We start from the raw sequence: 9,993 nt of genomic DNA, 5'->3' as shown, positions 1-9,993 counted from the left end.
TATGAAACATACTACATATTTACCTGTTGTATTATTTTGTACAGTTGTAAATTACAATAAATAAATAAAAAAAAAAAAAAAAAATTATTTTTTCGATAGATGGCTGTAACGGTCGATATTTTGTAAAGTATCGATCAAACAATTTCAGATCAAGCTGCCAAGGTGACATTAAGCACTAAAAAAAACATGTGCTGTTTTTTGTTTGGTCCATTGTGAATAAGTGTTAAAGGGTGCTAAGATGGAAAACAGTACAGAGAGTTCGATACATCTTATAGTTTTTCTTTGATAATGGCGAAAATGCAAACATGGCGGCTCAAATTGTAAGTGGTGTTTATGGTCCCGATACTGTAACAGCTAATTACGCGCAATTTTGGTTTCGTTGATTCCGTTCAGGTATTTTTGATGTTAAAGACGTACCTCGCACTGGCAGGTCCGTCGTTGAAAATATCGATAAAATCACAGAAATAATCGAATTTGACCGGCATGTTAGTAGTCGATCATAAAACAGTTTTAAACCATTTTCACAAAGCTGGGTTCAAAAAGAAGCTTGATGTTTGGGTACCACGCCAATTAACACCAAACAATATGATGGATCGAATTACCATTTCTGAGCCTCGGCCAAACGGAATGAAATCGACCCATTTCTTAAACGGATCGCGACTGGGGATGAGAAATGGATCACATACGGCAACATTGTGCGGAAACTCATCAGTTTGTTATAAGGCGCCTCTATATTGTCTATTGTGTATATTGTCTTTCTTAATCATTTATATTTATTGTATTACCTTATTTTTTCATTGTTTTCTCTATCTATGTAAATTAAAATGTTTTTTAAAAATTTTCTCCCCCCCCCTATAAAATATAAAAAATAATATACTTCCAATGTAATAGCTGAAACCTCTTGTACGTCCGCCATGCATGCCTCTCTGAATAACACTGACATGTGGATGGTCCTCTCTTTGTTTACCGAGCATTTGTACAAGTCTCCGATTCGAGGCGAGCGGCCAACATGTGGATCCGCCTTAAGGCTTTAACCGGGGCTTTATATATTATATAGTACTTGAGGAAGAGGGTCAACAATGGATTAATATCTTTGTTAGAGTTTGTTATAAGGTGCCTCTATAAGTTTGCCAAACAATGGCAAATTGGCGCAAGCATATAGATTAAATGGCTTGGCTGGTATAAGTTGGCTTTAATTTGAGGGCGAGTGTATAAAATCAAGAAAAAAAAACTTGCATTAATTACTTTATTATTAATTTCTCTATTATATAATATACATACCTCTGTATCCCCACTCATTTGGTATATTGTCTTTCTTAATCATTTATATTTATTGTATTACATTATTTTTTCATTGTTTTCTATCTATGTAAATTAATTTTTTTTTTTAATTTTTTCTCCCCCCCCTCTATTATGTATATTGTCGTTTATTGTTACCCTCTTCCTCAAGTACTATATAATTTATAAAGCACCCGGTTAAAGCCTTAAGGTGGATCCACATGTTGGCCGCTCGCCTCGAATCGGAGACTTGTACAAATGCTCAGTAAACAAAGAGAGGACCATCCACATGTCAGTGTTATTCAGAGAGGCAAGCATGGCGGACGTACTAGTGGTTTCAGCAATTGCACTGGGATTATATTATTTTTATTACAAAAAAAGAAAATTAAAGGAAATTAAATATAAATAAATAAGATTAAATATAAAACTTATTATAAACAGTAACAACAAACACCTTTAACCTCCTAACAGCTCTCAGTTGCAACTAGACAAAGAACAATGGTGGATAAGCTTCGAGAGCGCTCTCACGAACCCCTTTGGCAACGAGCTTAGGCCAACTCGTACAAGCCACCCATCCACATGTCTGAGTTTGCCATGGCTTGGCCAACATGTAGAGGTTTTTAAGACTGACTGATGTAGAAATCCTGGAAGTGCAGTCATAACGATTATTACTCTCTCCGGTTTTAATGGCTGTTCCTATTTAAGGCGTTGTACCATAAATCTTCACAAGTCAGTTCAATAATGAACGGGTTCTTATACTTCCGTGAAATTCTAAAGGGTCTGTATTTTGTGATTCTTTCTGTACGAAACCTGACTTCCATTCTATTTTTTTTCCTCTTCCATTATTATATTAATAAGGCATTGTCACATATATGAGACTTCATAGAAATCTCTGTGTAAAAAATTGGCACGCTTGTTCTTAAATCAGATCTTTTGATATATATTTATATATAAATACAAATCTATGTATATGCACCAAATTTAACAAAGCATCTGATGTATATATACGATATATCGCAACAGATATTAAAAAACAAAAATTAGTAGTCTTGAGAAAGTATTACAGGAGGGAAACTTCTGAAAATGAAGTAATATATAAAAATTATGGAGAAGATGGTCAGGCGTGTGGTCAAATTGAAAACAAAACAAAAAATAGTTAACAACTATTTATTTTCCGACGTTTCGCCCCATTTTAATAGGGCATTTCTGGGCTAAAAAGATACAAAAACATCTAAAACTAGTTTGACATAAAAGGATAATAAGATACCAAAAGGTAAATTAAGGTAGGATTAGAATAAAAGTGAGAAGAAAATTATATACAAAAGAAAGGAAGATGGATCTGGGTGCGGTCAAATTGTCATTAAACTATATTGGCCTCTCGTTGCAGAACTCCATCGGGGCTAAAAAAGATATAAACACTTAAATAATGTAAACAAAATTGAAATAAGTAAATGATAAATTAGAAATATGTACAATAAAAAGTATTAATTTCCATCTAATAGATTGTATATTTTACTTTATTTTATTTTTCTCTTTATCCGTTATTATTTTCGTTTTCATTAATTGTCTATATACCTTTTATTATTGTTATTTAATCTTTGTGTTTTATTTTACATCTTTTTAATTTTTCATTAGGTAAGTGTTCGTACCTTTTTTTTTTTTCATTAAGATGTTTGTATGTTTATTTAGCCCTGATGAACCCTGCAAGGTGGGGCGAAACGTTGGCTCAATATATATATATAGCTTAATCACTATTTGAGTTTTTATTTGACCCCACCCAGATGGTCCGGGTAGTCCTTTTGTTATAAAACAAATACGCAAACTATGAGGCTAAAAATAAACAGGACACGTAATAACACGTAAAAATAGAAAAGCAGGTATGATAAAACCAAATTTAACACACTAAAAGACGGAAAATAAAGAAATAAGTTGAGATTAAAAAAAAAGGTCGAGAATGAATAAATAAAAATAAAATTAATAATAATAAGTCTTTATTTATACGTGAGTACAAAATGAATTATATTTTAGGAAAAAATTAAAGAATAAAAGAATGAATATATACATAAGGGGTATTCATGATCTTTAGAGTAACATGTTAAAGCGTGTTAAATGGAAAAATTCATGTTAAATGGAGAAATATTTCCTTCTTTTGCCATGTTAAAACGATATAACATATAACATCGTTGAGATTCTAGGGGTATTCATGATCTATGTTAAAGCGTGTTAAATGGAAAAAACCGTGTTAAATCGAAAAAAATTGGCTTCTTTTGCCGTGGTAAAACGAAATAACATTTAACATGGCTGAGAGTCTGTTACTTGGTCAGTTAAATCGAGAATGACGTCACACAATAGACCAGTTGAGATCGCCGCCATATTAGTTGTTGTGACTTTCAATACAGTTGTCAATTAGCTCATCTTCATTCTCTTCTTCACAAGTTTGAAGATCAATAAGACACTCATAAGCTAAACTTTCACACAAATTCCACTTTTCACTCACTCTAGGCATGTTTTAATTAATTACTTAAATCAAAACTGAAGTAAACAATAACATGAGGGTCTGGAAGGAAGGTTATAAACATAAAGGCTTATACAACAAGTTGCTGAGAAAATCCGCTAGGGGCTCTTATGCATTTAACGTTTAACATGACTTCAAATAGGGCTGCTCACAATCCTATAGTTATAACATTTAACATGGTAAAACATATAACATTTAACACAACATCATGAATACCCCTTCTGTTACTAGGTCAGTTAAATGGAGAATGATGTCATGCAACAGACCAGCTGAGCTCTATATCGTCGTGTTCTTTTGTCTTGTGTTTTGGACTTTTTAACAAATACATTCAGTAGCCAAACTTTTACAGTTCTACTTTTCACTTACTTTAGGCATGTTGTAATAAATTACTGTAATTAAAACTTATAAGTAAACAATAACAAGAAGTTTTAGAAGGAAAGGTTACTAAACAAGTTGCTAAGAAAATCCGCCAGGAGCTCTCATGCATTTAATATTTAATACGACTTTAAATAGGGTTGCTCACAATCTAATACTTATAAAATTTAACATGGTAAAACATTTTACATTTAACACAATATCATGAATACCCCTATTAAGTATATTTCCTTTCCGGTCACCGTCTTACCTTCCTTCCTGGCATGTTGAAGAAACTTTGTCACGCACTGCTCTATAACACCAGTATATCCATTGCAATAGAACACTATAATTTTGAAAAACAAAACATACACGATATAATTTCTCATATTTAGATTCAAATAGTAAAGACACAGGGCCTGATAAACCATCACCACTTTACATTGAACAGTCGTAACGTGTTCAAAAACCAAACAGTCACCTTCTCAAAACAAAGCCCCATTGTCTACGCCGATATCGCTAGTGTTTTTATTTCACCATGACAACCGTAACATATACTGGCATTCCTTATTGTGTAGAGGCCTGATGGATTGCTTCGAGCCACATTTACCGCCCCGCCCATATTACCCTGCTTGCCTTCTTATCGTGAGATATGGATTGATCAGGCTCTGATCCCAGATCGCCCAGACCTTGCAGCCGTATATCAGAGTTGGCTTTATCATGGTATTGAACAAGTACAAGAGCCCAAGAGGAGAAAAAAGGCAGTTATCTCACCCCAATTTTTGATTACTTTAACGAAAACTATGTATAATTAATATTCAAAACTGATAAGTTTGCCAAGTAGGGTGAATAAAAAATGGGGACTATTTCAAAGCGATAAAAAAAAAAAACAAATTTTTCATTCGAAGCTCTATATCTTAAAAAGTAGGAATAAAACAAGAAAACCTAAGAGAACGTCATTTAAAGAAGAGTAAATTTGCTAAATATGAGCCCTAATAGAATTATTTACGTTAAATAGTTTTCGAGATATAGCTTTTTAAAAGGCAACATTTCATAAAAATGTTGTATGGGACGTACTAAAAGATCAGTAGTTAGTGGATTTATTTTGAAAAATCTATATCTCAAAAACCATTTGACGTACAAATGTCTATTAGCCCTCAAATTAAAGATAGTTTAATGAGCTATAAAGTAGTTTATCTTCGTAGGAATAATAGTCAACATGAAATTTGCTAAAATAAATTGATTTATATAGTTGTTCGGACAAATTTTCATTTGCCAAATTTATATTCATAGGTGAATATCATAAAAACTACTACTCCTACGAAGATAAGAGCATAAACTACTTTATAGTAAATTGAATTTCCTTTTGTTTTGAGTGTTGGTAGACATATGTGCGTCTAGAGATATATTTTTTTCAAAAATCCAACATTTTATACGAACAACTAAAAATTAACATTTTGTGAGTTTATTTCGTCAAATATCATAAAAACTACTATTCCTACAAAGATAAACATTATTAACTATTTTATAATAAATTTATCTGGCTTTAATTTGGGTGCTGGCAGACATCTGTGCGTCCAATGGTTTCTGAAATAAAGTTTTTCATAAATCAAACTTATTGTCCGAACAACTATAAATCATTTTATTTTAGCAAATATCATGAAAACTAGTATTCCTAGGAAGGTAAAGGTCATAAACAACTTTATAGCTCATTAAACTAGCATTAAATTGATTGCTAATTGACATCTGTACGTCACATAGTTCCTGAGATATAGATTTCCCAAAATATATTCACTTACTACTGATTTTTCAGTACATTTTTATGAAATGTTACTTTTTAAAAGGCTATATCTCGAGAACTATTGGACGTAAATAGCTCTTTTAGGGCTCATATTTCAGCAAATTTACTCTTCTTTAAATAATGTTCTTTTTGATTTTCTAGTGTTGTTGGTAGTTTTTAATTAAGATATAGAGGTCCGAATTTGTTTTGAGTGTTGGCAGGCATATGTGCGTCTTATAGATCTAGAGACACATTTTTTCAAAAATCCAACATTTTATATGAACAACTAGTAATTAACATTTTGTGAGTTTATTTTGTCAAATATCATAAAAACTACTAGTCCTGCAAAGATAAACATAATTAACTATTTTGTAGTAAATTTAACTTGCTTTAATTTGATTTAACTACTAATCTTTCAGTAAATTTTTAAGAAATCTTGCTTTTAAAAACTAAATCTCGAGAACTATTGGACGTAATAAGTTCTATCGGGGCTAATATTTCAGCAAATTTACTCTTCTTTAAATAATGTTCTTTTAGATTTTCTAGTGTTAGCGGTAGTTTTTAAGATATAGAGCTCCGAATGAAAACTCAATGTTTTTTTACGGTTTTGAAACTGCGGCCATTTTTTAATCCCCCTACCTATACATTGCAGACTCATCAATTTTGACTATTAATTATACATAGTTTTCATTAAAGTAATCAAAAATTGGGATGAGATAACTGCCTTTTTTTCTTCCCGGCTTTTGTACTAACAGCCTTAGTTTCAGATTTTTAGAAATGTCAGATTTCAGTTTTCTTGACGCTGACCACGCCGTTAGGATGAATTTTTAGGCTAAAATCATATACTTTGTTTTATTATATTAGTAAGGCATTGTCACATTTATAAGTTAGTTATTACTTGCAAGTAATAATAGTTACTTATTTTGCTATATTAGTTACTCATATAACTTGCAAGCCGATTTCCTCTGCATCTCTTAATAGAGTCTTCGCTGACCTCCATGTCATCTTAGTTACTTCCTAAGACCGCAGTGTCGTTCGCATACGATAGGACTTCATGTTTCATCCTGACGTGCGCTTCACCATTTTTGCGTGATGTTTTCCCAATCACTTTTTCTATAACAGCAGCTTTAACTATAAACAGCATTGGTGTGAGTCCATATTTGTCTCAGATCTGTTCTGACTTCAAAGGCTGTTTTTCTGTATTATTATTCTTATAGTAAATACATACTATTATTATTATTTTATTATTGTTATGGTCTGTTTTTCTTGCTATTGCGGGTTGAGTATCTGAGGTAGGGGATCAGGAGTCCAAACGCATTCATATTTTTCCTTTTTCCTTTGTTTCAAATATTAAAATTTTTTCACACAATACACGCTGTGTCTAAGAGAACCGACTGTTGAACCTCACTTAGCACATCAATTAGAGAGCCGGCAATAAAAAAAACAGTTATTCCATCTCAATATTTTTATTACTTTAATGAAAACTATGTATAATTACTAGTCAAAATTGATGAGTCTGCCAAGTATAGGTAGGGGAAATAAAAAATGGCGGCTGTTTCAAATATTGCTTTTTGAGAAGCTATATATCGAGAACTATTAAACGTAAATAGTTCTATTAGGGCTTAAAGTTTAACTAATTTACTCTACTTCAAATGATTTGGTAATGTTAAAGATATAGAGCTCCAAAAGAAGAATTAATTATTCTTAATGTTTTGAAATAGCGGCCATTTTGTGTTTCCCCTACCTATACTTGGCAGACTCATCAATTTTGACTTGTAATTATACATAGCTTTTAATTAAAGTAATAAGAAATTAGGGTGAAATAACTGATTTTTTTCTCCTCTTGGGCTCTTCTACTAAATAGGAACCCCAAACCATTCGCGCCTGTCACTGTGGATTTTGGTACAAGACCATTGGTGGATATTATGAATGGAGTAGTGGTGACACCATTTCCTGGTATTTTGGTACAAGACCATTGGTGGATATTATGAATGGAGTAGTGGTGACACCATTTCCTGGTATTTTCTGTTTTCTCCCATAGTGGAGATTATATGGTAATTGTTACCTCAAGTTTACCTTTAATAGTTTACCTACAATATATGTTAATGTCTATATAGGTTCTTTTTATGTAAAATTAAAACATTAAAAAAGTACATTACCTATTAAGTAAATTTAAAATAAATGCTTCATTTGTAGAGTTTCTGGTTATAGATTTCAATGGGATTTCAAATCCCATCAGATCATCTTTACCCTTCGTCGTAATACCCTGCCGACTGCCCTACAGTATACTTTAATAATGTGGCTCTTACCCCTGTAGAACAGATTCGTTATCTTGGACTTCATCTTGACAAATGACTAACCTGGACTGAAAAGACAGGAAACTGCACGCAGATTCCGACTACTACAGCACTTACTAGACAAACGGTCTAAACTTCCAACTCATTACAAAAGACTGATCTACATGACAATAATAAGGTACATCTGGATATACGGAGTTGAGCTTTGGGGCTCCACTAAACCTTCGAATTCCTCTCGTATCCAATCTTTACAATCCAAAATCCTTCGTAAAATCCTCAATGCTCCTTATTTTGTTACTAATAAAACCATCCATAAAGACCTAAATGTTCCTTATGTAACCGATCTAGCCCGAACCCGATATTATTCCTTCCATAATAAACTCCCTAACCACCCGAACCCACTCGTTTCTAACCTTGCTTCCTCTTCCATTCCTGGCAATCCTCCAAGGCGCCTGAAAAGAAGATGGCCTCGTGACCTTATATTGTAAACTGTTTTAGAGTTCCACTACTGGGTAGTTTCTCTACATCCTGTATCATATCATATGTCATTTTGATCAAATTTACTGGTTGTATTTTTTTTATACAGTTGTAAATATCAACAAATAAATAAAAAAAAAAAAAAAAAAGATTTCAATGATTGCTTTAAATATATAATATCTAATATTTTTATTTTGTAGTATCTGTAATATTGCTATTTTGTAAAATGTATTCTAATATTAAATATCTAATACTGAAGATTGCCTGAAGTAGAGTTTCATATGGGAGGGGAATATAAGTATAAGGTTCCCAGAGTTATATCGGTCATAAACATCAAAAGTATTAAATGTCCATACTTAGAAGTTAAACTTTAACTAAAGCGAGAAAGAAGTAAGCCAGAAGGGAAAGAAATTTTCCCTCTTAAAAGGCAGTTGATATTATTAACTAAATATAAAAAATATTAGATATTATATATTATATATTTAAAGCAATCATTGGAATCTATAACCAGAAACTCTACAAATGAAGCATTTATTTTATATTTACTTAATAGGTAATATACATTATAATGTTTTAATTTTACAAAATTTATATTAAAAACTTAAACACATTAACATGTATTGTATATGCAAATATAGGATATCCCTACAATTATTTGAGGGAGGGGGATATAAAATTTATAATTGACAAATTAAACACTACAGGCACACATAACATCTATTGAAGAATGGTGTAAAAACTGGAGAATCAAAAACAATCCTGACAAATCCTACCAGATCAACTTTACTCTCCGTCGTAAACCCTGTCTGCCCTCCTGTCCTACAGTATCCTTTCTAGATACACCACTAACGCCTGTTGAACAGATTCGATACTTAAGACTCCATCTTGACAAGAGACTTACTTGGAATCCACACACAATACTGAAACGACAAGTAACTGCTCGTAGATTCCGATTGCTACAACACTTACTTGACAAACGCTCTAAACATCCCATTCACTACAAAAAATTAGTATACACTACTATAATCAGACCAATTTGGACATATGGAATTGAGCTCTGGGGCTCCACCAAACCATCAAATTCTTCCCGCATCCAATCGTTACAATCCAAAATCCGACATAAAATCCTTGATGCTCCTTATTACGTCACAAATAAACTCATTCACAAAGACCTTAACCTCCCATTCGTTTCAGAATTGGCCCAAAACAGATATGCGTCTTTTCATTCCAAACTCCTTAACCATCCTAACCCATTAATTCTTAATCTTTCATCCTTAACAATCCCTGATAAT

The sequence above is a fragment of the Halyomorpha halys genome, unplaced genomic scaffold (assembly GCF_000696795.3).
Source record: "Halyomorpha halys isolate HHAL.00 unplaced genomic scaffold, Hhal_1.1 Scaffold145.1, whole genome shotgun sequence".
NCBI lineage: Eukaryota > Metazoa > Arthropoda > Insecta > Hemiptera > Pentatomidae > Halyomorpha > Halyomorpha halys.
The sequence above is the reverse complement of the archived record's forward strand: the minus strand, read 5'-3'. Positions refer to the sequence as shown.